We start from the raw sequence: 13,001 nt of genomic DNA, 5'->3' as shown, positions 1-13,001 counted from the left end.
CTGGTTTCCTAGCTGCCAAACACGTGGTTATCTGAGAGAGTGAACAACGCCCCTATCTATAATAGTTTCATTTCATTTCCCACGGAAAACAACCTGGCTTTTATGTGAATATAACATATTTGCTCTGAAGAGTAATAGGAGGGTTCATTGTTTCTTATTATTATTTTTTTATTTGAAGCAACAAGTATGGGATTATGAAACTGGTGGTTCTTTGAAAACGATTAATGGAACACAAAACTGTCCAAATAAAAGAGAGTTCCGTGTTTTTTAACATAATAATTCATTTTACAATTTCTGTACGAGATCTACTTGAAATAAAAGCTTTTGTGAAGTAAAAATTATTGTAAACATTTCTAGTTATCAGAAAATGTGTTTAATGTAATATTATTTTATTCAAGTGTCGTCTTTGTTTTTTCAATGACTTTTTTCCACTTTTATTCGAAAGTCATATAACTATATTCAATATCACCTTGAAAAGTTTTTGTATCTTTAATCACAAACTTTCGAACAAAGCCAAAACCGAAAACAGCTTTTAACTTAATCATTTAATTATATCTATTAATGGGTAATTACAAATATGTGTTGAATGTTTAATGAATCTAAGTTTAGAACAGTGCGCAGTGTATCTGAAAGTACGAATTTATAACATTTGGACCAAACTACAATTAAAATACAGTTGAAATGCATTTTTTATAAAAACATACAAGCTTGAATATCAATTGCTTACTATTATAATCAAGGGAATATAATATTTAATTTCGTTTCTGAGGCAAAATAAATAATAAACAATTTAAACCTGCAACAATTTGATTAATTAAGTTTTCATTTGGTATTTTTCTGAGTAAAAATGACTTTCTATAAATTTTTGGACACTTCTGATTCAAAAACTAAAACTCAGTTTTTTTCTGTTAAACATGAAACTACCGGAGGGAAGATTGGAAAAATGGATACAAAAACTAAAGTTTTCTGGTTAATTTTTAAGATATTTCAATATTTTCTTGTTTTTCACAAGCTGCACCGAAATTAGTCACTGAAAAACACAAGTATTATTAAACTATGTTTGTTTGTGTTACTTTAAGGGGATCATCTGCGGTTATATCTTTCAATTTATTTAATTTCATGGTTTCCTTATTTCAAAATATTTGTTTTGTTTTGAACCTTTTTACTTTATTTAACACTATCGTGTTTTGTTTTTTTTTGCGTTTCTTTCTGCTCCTGTTTTCACAATTCATTATAGATTATTTAGAGGTTGCTGTGCTTTATCCATGACGTGAATCTTTTAGACTCTTTTATTTCAAATTTTAGCCTGTATTGTTCTAATATGAATAACTGAAATTAATGCCAGGTAAAGTTCCTCGCTCATAAATTTCTTGTACTGTTCTAAGTAAATGAAGTTTGACTTCAGGTACATTTTTATTAATTTCGTTTACTAACCTGCATTTGAGACTAAGTAATATATTTAGAACAAATTCATAACCCTTTAAGAACAGGTTATAACTTTATTGGTAAAGGGTTCGATTGAGTTAAGTCATCGCGGGGCTCTCTCAAATTCTTAATAGGTTATCAAAGTTGTTAAACGCAATTTGCAGTATTGACACCCCTGTAATAATCTGTTGCTGACAGAGTTTCTGATCTTCTTCTATTCTATTAGTCAGCCACTTAGTAGTGAATACCGAAAAGTCCTTTGTACTAGTAGAATAACGCCAGGAAAAGACTAATTTATCGATGCATCTTACAACTATCATTATCTGAGTCTATGTCTGTTCTTGTCCTCAGTGCATCTTACAACTATCATTATCTGAGTCTGTGTCTGTTCCTGTTCTCGATGCATCTTACAACTATCATTGTCTGATGTCTGTGTCTGTTCCTGTCCTCGATGCATCTTACAACTATCATTATCTGAGTCTGTGTCTGTTCTTGTCCTCAGTGCATCTTACAACTATCATTATCTAAGTCTGTGTCTGTTCCTGTCCTATGCATCTGACAACTATCATTGTCTGATGTCTGTGTCTGTTCCTGTCCTCGATGCATCTTACAACTATCATTATCTGAGTCTGTGTCTGTTCTTGTCCTCGATGCATCTTACAACTATCATTATCTGAGTCTATGTCTGTTCTTGTCCTCGATGCATCTTACAACTATCATTATCTGTGTCTGTGTCTGTTCCTGTCCTCGATGCATATTACAACTATCATTATCTGAGTCTGTGTCTGTTCTTGTCCTCGATGCATCTTACAATTATCATTACCTGAGTCTGTGTCTGTTCCTATCATCGATGCATCTGGCAACTATCATTATCTGAGTCTATGTCTGTTCCCGTTCTCAGTGCATCTTACAACTATCATTATCTAAGTCTGTGTCTGTTCCTGTCCTCGATGCATCTTACAACTATCATTATCTGAGTCTGTGTCTGTTCTTGTCCTCGATGCATCTTACAATTATCATTATCTGAGTCTGTGTCTGTTCCTGTCATCGATGCATCTGACAACTATCATTATCTGAGTCTATGTCTGTTCCTGTCCTCAGTGCATCTTACAACTATCATTATCTGAGTCTATGTCTGTTCCTGACCTCAGTGCATCTTACAACTATCATTATCTGAGTCTGTGTCTGTTCTTGTCCTCGATGCATCTTACAATTATCATTATCTGAGTCTGTGTCTGTTCCTGTCATCGATGCATCTGACAACTATCATTATCTGAGTCTATGTCTGTTCCTGTCCTCAGTGCATCTTACAACTATCATTATCTGAGTCTGTGTCTGTTCTTGTCCTCGATGCATCTTACAATTATCATTATCTGAGTCTGTATCTGTTCCTGTCATCGATGCATCTGACAACTATCATTATCTGAGTCTATGTCTGTTCCTGTCCTCAGTGCATCTTACAACTATCATTATCTGAGTCTATGTCTGTTCCTGACCTCAGTGCATCTTACAACTATCATTATCTGAGTCTGTGTCTGTTCTTGTCCTCGATGCATCTTACAATTATCATTATCTGAGTTCTTGTCTGTGTCTGTTCCTGTCATCGATGCATCTGACAACTATCATTATCTGAGTCTATGTCTGTTCCTGTCCTCAGTGCATCTTACAACTATCATTATCTGAGTCTATGTCTGTTCCTGACCTCAGTGCATCTTACAACTATCATTATTTGAGTCTATATCTGTTCTTGTCCTCGATGCATCTTACAACTATCATTATCTGAGTCTGTGTCTGTTCCTGTTCTCGATGCATCTTACAACTATCATTATCTGAGTCTATGTCTGTTCCTGTCCTCAGTGCATCTTACAACTATCATTATCTGAGTTTGTGTCTGTTCCTGTCCTCGATGCATCTTACAACTATCATTATCTGAGTCTTTGTCTGTTCCTGCCGTTTCTGGAAAGTTTATTACTCTCCTTAAGTGCATACTGTGAAGTTATAATGAGTCGAAGCGTGGTCTCCTCTTAAAGCGATCCTTCAGATGAGACGAACAAAACGTAAAATCATGCTCTGGTATCGACATTGAACCACAAAGAACTTTGGCGAGAACCATAATGCGTGAAAGTAGAATACAAAAAAAAAGACAAAAAACAGCCTCCAAAAAATTTCTTGATTAGGACTTATTTTGAAAGATATCAGACCACGAGACCTTAGGTGAGTAAGGAGGGCCGACATAATTGTAACAAGAATGGGAGATGAATTTTAAGGCTACCTTTAACCCTCAAATCCACAACAAATAACTCACTTAACTAGATCTCTGGACGCCTTCCATAACGTACAAAAGTCATTTTGGGATGGTCCACGTTTCTTAAAAAGAGAGAGAGAGAAGTGTGTAACAGAAAAGATTTGGTCCATTTGGGACCAAGTGGGTAATCGTAATATTCAGTTCCTCATTTAAAAGATCAAAGCTTATCTTATTTTCTTCTTGTTAATTCATGCTGGTTTCTTCCTTGTTTGTTTTTTCTATAATCATAAAGCCATCGTTACCAGTTGAAGTATGTTTCCTTGTTTTTTTTTCCTAAGTGTTAAATGAAAACAACTTGTTGCAACTTTCTGTCAACTCTTCTGTTTATGCACTCAAACCCTATTAAACTCGACACTTTCATTCTCTTGATGAGTGAAACCTCAAAACCATATGTGTGTATATACATATATATATAATAACTATAAAATATTTAAGCCATAAATCAAAACTTATTAACATGATTTTTTTATTTTTAAAATACGCTGCACATTTTTTCGTTTTACACCTTTTGTACGTAGAAGTGTACTGTAGTTGACCCAAAATTGATGTAATTTACTCGGTTTTCACACATGACCGAAGAAGGTCGAAACGTTGTTCGCTCCTCTGCGTAAAATATTTTCTCAACCCAAATGAGCCGTTTTTACATATATATGTGCTTCAGTTAGTTTCTTGACAATCTACTTACTCCTGTTTTTCACGTATAATTTCATTGTTTACTCTTGATTGGTCAATTTTCTTGCTGTTTATTTAGTTTTATCTTTCATATTTTACGTCATAGTGTTTTACTCTTGTTTAGTTTTGTCTTTCAGTCACTATCCTTACTGTTTATGCCCCCCGCTAGTACAGCGGTATGTCTCTGGATTTATAACACTAGAATCAGAGGTTCGATTCCTCTCGGTGGGCTGAGCAGATAGCCCGCTCAGAAAACGCACACACACCTTACTGTTTAATAGCGCTTTATTTAGTTTTAGTAGGAGTTATATAGTTCTGCTTTTCTTAACCTTTTTGTAAGATTTTAAACTGTTGAATGTTAAAGTATTATTAAGAATTTAGTATCGCCCACTAACTGACTTAACTGTCTTACATTTCAGGTAAATTTACAATCTATATTACTTGGTATCTTTTAATCTCAGGTGAAAGTTTACCTGGTAATCATTGGATTGTGAATTCGAATTCCATCACAGAAAATATTTGCCCTTCCGGCTTTTGATGCATTATAATGTGAAGTTTACTCCAATTATTCGTTGGTAAAGAACAGTTTGGTTTATTTTGAATTTCGCGCAAAACTATACGAGGGTCATCTGCGCTGGCCGTCCTTAATTTATCAGTATAAGACTAGAGGGAAGTCAGCTAGTCATCACCACCCATTACCAACTCTTGGGCAACTCTTTTATCAACGAGTAGGAGGATTGATCGTAACTTTATAACGCCCCCGTGGCTGAAAGGGCGAGCATGTTTGGTGCGACCGGGATTCGAATCCGCGACTCTCGAATTACGAGTCGAGTGCCTTATCCTCCTGGCCATGCTGGACCGAAAAAGAACGGGGTAAAAGTTGGTGATGGGTAGTGTTGACTAGCAGTCTTCCTTTTAGTTTATCGCTTCTAAATCTGGGACATCTAGCGCAGATAGACCTCGAGTAGCTTTACGCGAAAATTCAACAAACAAAGGAATTGTCTTTCAATGAGTTCTTCTATGCGAATTATGTTTATGATAATGCTCACATATTGCCTCTAAACTTCATGTTCACAGCCACAATTTCAGTGACACCTTTTTTATTTTCTAATTTCTGGTACTGTCCTGTTTCTGACTTGTATACCGAGATTCGAATATAACTGGTCTGTTCTAAATCCATTTTATTAGGCCTAACTTCAGCTTTGTTTTTCCGAGTTTTTTCACCCTCAATTGTTGTTAAAAATCACATTGATTCACACTTAAAGATTGTACGTTCTCGTACGTAATTTCAATTGACTTACTTGGTTTTACGTTTCCCATATAAACTTTACCATTTCACGCTTATGTTTAACTAAATTCATATTAGCTTTCTAGTCTTTGTCAAACTCCTTTGCAATATTACTGAAAACTTACCATGTTTAGTCCCGGGTGAACTTAATACTTTGATTCTCTCTCTCTCTTCATTTTATGCCTGCAGTGGTAAATAAACATGTCTTATAACGATAAAAACCGGGTTTCGATACCCTTGGTTGGAAGAACAAAGATAGCCCACGTTGTTGTTTTGTACTTTACTTCAACTAACCGACTCCCCTTTTAATTCGTAGTTTTTCAACTTTCTGTGAATCCCAGTGCAGTTTTAGATAGATCAGTTTTCTAATAGATATACGTACAAAGTCGTTTGTTTGCCTGCTGAGTTTTCCACAAAGCTACTCTAAGACTTAACACGCTTGTCCATGCCAGGCCTATTTTAGCGGAACATCTAGCTTGTCATTTTTGTATGTTAAATTATTGTGGACGAAAGTAATTTAAATAATGAAAAGTTTCTAGATTTAAGTAACTCCAGTATTCGGCTACCAAATTTAGAGATAATTGAAACTTTTCAATAGTAAGTTTCAAAAAGTGTTGGTGCAGTCTTGAATAAAACAAAGCTGTCATTTGATCCATGCATAATTCAATGATAACGCGCCATCTATTGATAGTTATTACATTTACAAATCAATGTCATAGGTTTTAGTTAAAGAGAGAGATAATTAATTTTATAAATCGGTAAGAAAGTAACTTTATTATTACTTATTAACGTGACATTAATTTACAAGTATAATTTCTACCAACATCTTAGCAATGTCTTAACTACGTTTGTACCGTTTCTCCTGCGTTGGCTCAATGGCAAGCTCAAGCCTTTTTACAACAAAAAACACTGTACAACAATTTTTTTTTTAAATTTTGCTTCCTGAAAACTTTTTGTTGATTGTGACAGGTACCTGGTGGTTATGCACAAATATGGTTTTGGTTTTGCTTCATCACATAGGAACTCTTTGAAATAGACAGTTAACTGTTTACCGGCAATAACGTATTTAATTGCGTTTATGTTTCTAATACGCTATTAAGTTCAACATAATTAAAAGTGCTTTGCTCCTAATTTTCGTTTGTATTCAATGTCCGGTGCATCACGTTGCAGTGTCCAACAGTAATCAGCAAGCATTGACGGATTCCAGTTGCCCTGATATCGTTTTTCCATTGTAGCAAAACTGAAGATTTCGATGAAACGGTACGTGATGGGCAAATTTGGAAGTTATTTTCGTGATCAGCAGCCAAACCTCTATAAGGAACACCCAACTGTGTTCAAGAAGCAAAACGTTTGTTGTGCAGTGAAATCAGAGTTTAATACCTACGATGGTCACAACGCAGATAGGCTGTTGTGCAGTTTTGAATTTAAAAACAAGAAAAACTGTGGTTGCATTTTACTGACTATACTGCGAAGGAAAGTCACGTGCTGTAATTGGATAAACTGCATCTTACACACACCTTAAACATGTATTGCACTTTTAAACTAATAAGCGTCTTAAAACATAGCTGTTTAGAATGATTTATTAATGTATTCATACTAATTGGGCCCTGCATGGCCAAGCGTGTTAAGGCGTTCGACTCGTAATCCGAGGGTCGCGGGTTTGAATCCCGGTCGCACCAAACATGCTCGTCCTCCCAGCCGTGGGTACGTTATAATGTGACGGTCAATCCCACTATTTGTTGGTTAAAGAGTAGACCAAGAGTTGGCGGTGGGTGGTGATGACTAGCTGCCTTCCACTGTCTTACACTGCTAAATTAGGGATGGCTAGCGCAGATAGCCCTCGAGTAGCTTTGCCCGAAATTCAAAACAAACAAACAATCATACTAATTTGTGTCCTGTAGCAGTGAGTTCAACAATATAGTAACTAACTTAATTTTGGCTTAAGTTTCTTATAAAAAAACAAGCTTACAAAATCATTACAATAAAAATCAGGGCTCGATTCTTGAGATTTATACAACGCAGTTGATCGTTCTGCAGCTTTGCGATTGCAAAGAAAAGTCATAGGGGAAAATATCTTCTTTTTAATTAAAAGTAAGAAAGTTTAAGTTATGGTTAACCCTAGGTTTTATTTTAATTATATTCAAACCCCTACAGAAAACTTAACAGATGTCCTTGTTGTTTCTCTGTTTTGTTAATGCTTAAGTTTCTGAAGGGCCCGGCATGGCCCAGCGTGTTAAGCCGTGCGACTCATAATCTTAGGGTTGCGGGTTCGCATGCCCGTCGCGCCAAACATGCTCGCCCTTTCAGCCGTGGGGGCGTTATAATGTCCCGGTCAATCCCACTATTCGTTGGTAAAAGAGTAGCCCGAGAGTTGACGGTGGGTGGTGATGACTAGTTGCCTTCCCTCTAGTCTTACACTGCTAAATTAGGGACTGCTAGCACAGATAGCCCTCGAGTAGCTTTGTGCGAAATTCAAAAACAAAAGAAACAAGTTTCTGATGTGCATAAAAGACTGTGTTTTTTTAAATTACGTTTTATCCAATTACATTACAGAAATTGAACACAACTTTCGCTTGTACGAATTTTAAAATTCATATGGATTGTTAATCATATTAAACAAACTTTATGTACAGTGGGATTTAATATCCAAAGGGCCCGGCATTGCCAGGTGAATAGGGCGCTCAACTCATAATCCCCAATACATTCTCTTTCAGGCTTGAGGCATGGTGCTCTGACGATCAATCCCTCTACTTGTTGGTAAAAGAGTAGCCAAAGAGTTGGCGGTGGGTGGTGATGACTAGCTGCCTTCCCCCTAGTCTGATGTTAAATTAGGGACGGCTAGTGCAAATAGTCCTCGTTTAGTTTTGCGCGAAATTCAAAAACAAAAAACAAACCAGAGATTTACAGCAGTTTCTCTGAAGACTTATAATGCTATAAACCTGGTTTCGATACCCGTGATGGACAGAGCACAAATAATTCAATGTATAGCTTTGTGCTTAACTATAAACAAACTCGCACCTGTCTCGGTCACAGTTTTCACTTCTTCAGACAGCGAGTACTGAAAAGATAGTGCTCAAGGCCTTCATCTTGGTATATATCTTTCAGAATAACAAAAACAGAACGTTTATTACCATTAGAATTAACATAAACTTACAATTTATTCAGGGGATAAATTAAAAGTGGAGGGTCAAAGGTCAATTCGACCGAGTAAAGCAAGGAAAATGTGCGCCACAGGTGATCTAAAAGCATACCTTCTGTTCTTGCTTCTTACGCCACTGAATAATTTATATTGTTCCGTATTTGTTTGAATGTCGCGCAAAACTATACTGGGAAAATCTTTGCTAGCCGTTCCTACTACTATTTTATAAAATTGTACTTATAAATTATTATTATATTGAGATGGCGCTTCTCATGTGTCACTCGGTTGTATCAATTTGCTCTTGTGAATAAGATATTCTAGAAATTGCTAGCTAATAAAGAAAATCCTGGCTTAACCCTAGACACCCAATATTTTAAAAATAAGCCCAAGAAAAAAGAATGAAAATCTAAACGTTATTAATATATCTCAGCGGTTTAGAAGGTTTGCTTGTTTGTAATTTAAGCATATTGGGATACCAATGCTTTGCTCATTACTAGTTATCGAAACCCGATTTCTAGCGTCGTGAGTCCTCAGACATACCGCTGTGCTACTGGGGACGGTTTCAAAAGGAGCACTCTCTTTCTTAAACATCTTAAATGTTGAAGTAAAACACTTATGAGATGATATTTCACGTACAAAGTTAGCTCTGTGTCTCCTGGGGTAAAGAATGCCAATTCCTTAGAAAGCGCGAGTGAAATATAATCATTGGCATTCTGACCTCTCGTCTAGAGGTCGTTCGGGTCACTTGTTTAGAATTTTCGATAGGTTACCTTGACCTTTACTGGATGTATTTATGCACTACGTTTCAGGTTTTCTACAATACTGAATCGTTTGGTCATGTAGTTATGACACACATAGATAGATACAAAAGAGGTATAGGTAGCTATATGCTGTGCCAGTTCGCAGAGCGAATACAACTGACATCAGTAGGAAAACAAGAAAAAAAAACTGATTTAATGAGGTAAAAAAATTGTAATTAGTTTTTGTAGTGATTCCACGAGCAACATTAAATTACGCGAGTTGCTTCTTCTATTTGGCACGTGCTTGTTGATCAAACTAATAACTGCTTACTCCCATCTGATTGTCTGGATACCTAGAATCCGTACGACCTTGAGGAATTTATTTTTCTGTAGCTTGGGCTCGCGAACAGGCAAAACTGTCTCACCAGAACGGCACCCTCCCACGCAGAGCACCACAATTGAAGTTCCAAGAAAAAGTTACATTGGCCATCACTATTATTAAGTTACCTGAGTTTCCCCGCTCGCGTGACGTGACAAGCTACTGTAACTACTCTACTAAGTTCACTTACGCTTTTTTAGTTTTTCGGTAAGCGAACGCGCTCAGACATCAAGTAGGTTTATTTCTCGACAAACCTAGTAAAGATTTCAAGTTGCTGACAATTTATATTTATTTATTTTTCCAAAGACGTGCTAAAAACAAATATTAAGAGAAACCAATCCAATCAAATAATGGAAGAGTTATAAATATGCAGCCATATGGTTTCTATAGAAACGTCATTGGCTTTAATGACAACAATAAATAATGTTATCAGTTGAACATTTGTTTACAGATATGATGTTTATTGATGTATTCTATCAAACAGAGTCACTAGCAACATATCATAAATAAAAAGTTAATAGTCTAATTAAAAAACAAACGAACGGCACTCAACTCACTTGTTTTCAAAATAATATGTATATTATTTTAAACTATGTACAACAACTTATTTACACTATATAGAACTCCTGTTCTTGTCGAACACTTGGCATGGCCAGGTGGTTAGGGCGCTTGACTCGCAATGTGAGGGACATATTTATAACTTTATAACGCAGTCACGATCAATCCCACTATTCGTTAATAAAAGAGTAGCCCAAGAGCTGTCAGTGGGTGGTGATGACTAGCTGCTTTCCCTCTTGTCTGTCACCGCTAAATTAGGGACGGCTAGCGCTAATGTCACTCCAGTAGCTTTGGGCGAAATTCAAAACAAACACACAAGCAAACAAATCTTTCACTAGTCCACAACTGCTTTAGAATTTCAGCTGACAAACTTAACTGTTTCTCTGTATTGCTATGACCAAACTACCCGAGTACAGTTCACTTACTTTATCGTCGAGTTTCCACGGTTGTATCCTATACTTCCAAAATCATCTGCTCCTTTTTTCTCTTTGTATTTCCGAGAATCGTCTGTCATTTTGTCAAAGTTTATGAATCAAGCTCAATTATTTATAACTCTCTTTGATGAAATAAACGTATCCTTCTTATTTCAACACTGATCTAATATATCAAATATTAGGCCTATATTAATCATTAGGTCTTCCATTCCTACCATGATTAACTCTGCGTTTAACTTCTCTTTGGCCTAATTTCGCCTTGTAACTTTACTTCTTTTCTTCTCTGTCTTTGTCTATCTGTCTACTTTTCCCACTAATTTCACACGTTTTACATGTTTATTACTCGCTCGCTACATCTTCGACGCTAATAAATTTCACGCGACATTCACTAATCTCCACATCAATGAGTTATAAAAAACAACGTATGACTTTTACCGAGCTACGTAACTAAACTTATCATAACATTTACTTTAAAATAATTGCTTATAACTCTCTTGTTATAAACAAAATCATAAAATATTCGTTAAAGGAAAATAGCTATTCTTCAGCATCCATCACAATCCTTTGGGTTACACTTGTATTATCGAAATAGTAGGAGCTGACCCTCACTCTTACAGCTCATGGATCATTACGGTCCCATAAATAAGAGTTTCTTTGCAGCAAAGAAACGCGAACTTTGTATCCTCAGATTCACAGTCTGAGCACGTTAGTTATTTGGCTATGACAATCATCTTGATCACAATTTATAAAACAAATCATTTGATCTAATTAATAAAGTTTGAAAAGAACTCTAAAGTTGTTCTTTGACCCTTTCATTGCAGTTATTTTATACGTGCGTTGTATACAACACACTCGCATCCAACTGTCGGAGACGAACCTACTTTATTATACTGCGAATCAGCTACCAATGAGTTAAAAACCTGAAACGTGTATTTAAGTTTCATATTGTTAACTTAAAACGTGTCAAAACATTAATATTTTAAAATTCGCAAGACTAATCTAAATGCTTGCTTTAAGTACCAGGAGACATAGAGAAATCTTTTCGTATTTTGTTTACACGGTAGAATCACAGATGTGGTTCTGTTTTTGTAAAATTGTAGCTCTGTTCAGCGTAAATAGTTTGTAATTATCATAGCTTGAACAGCTAAGAGCTTTATATTATCCTAAATAGTTTTAAAATATGTCGTTATTCAGGCACATTAAGGTACTTTTCGTGTCAGTATTCTGTATATAGTATGATATTCTTATTAAGTGAATGCTGAAAGATCATACGTGTGCTAATCCTTTGATTTAGGTAGAAGAAAGCTTGTATCACTTTGGCCTTATTGTATGCAAGCCTTATACAAACTGGTATGAGTTTAATTAACTTTTCCCTATATGTTTTATTTGGAATAGATGGTGGCACATGCACTTTTAGGATTACAGTACGCCGCAACAAAACCCTTTGTCTAATTTTCTTTATCCTTATCCTGTACTAATGAATATTTGAATTTTCTTCAAGTTGCACTCCACACCAGCTACATTTTAGGTGTGTTTTTGTAACTCCTGAATAAATGTTTGTTTAAGCTCCTAATATTTACTTGTTTCCTTTTCTGTTCGACATTATTCTACACAGATCTGGCATGGCTAGATGGGCTAAAGCATTCCACTCGTAATCTAATGGTCGCGGGTTCAAATCTCTGTCGCACCAAACATGCTCGCCCTTTCAGCCGTGGGGGCGTTATAATGTTCGGTCAATCCCACTATTTGTTAATAAAAGAGTAGCCCAAGAGTGGGCGGTGGGTGGTGATGACGAGCTGCCTTCGCTCTAGTCTTACACTGTAAACTAGAGACAGCTAGCACAGATAGCCCTTGTGTAGCTTTGCGCGAAATTTCAAAAATCAAACAAACAAACAAAATAATATTCTATACAATATTTTTCTGAAATCTGCATTCTTACGGACACTATTAAACTTATCTATTGGACATCAGCTTACATGAATAACACATACATTTCTCTTACACATAGCACAGTGTGAAACTCTTTTATTTTTTAGTTATGCTTCGAAGATAAACTAGATG

Source organism: Tachypleus tridentatus, chromosome 7, assembly GCF_004210375.1.
Source record: "Tachypleus tridentatus isolate NWPU-2018 chromosome 7, ASM421037v1, whole genome shotgun sequence".
Lineage (NCBI taxonomy): Eukaryota > Metazoa > Arthropoda > Merostomata > Xiphosura > Limulidae > Tachypleus > Tachypleus tridentatus.
Note: the sequence above shows the minus strand (reverse complement) of the source record.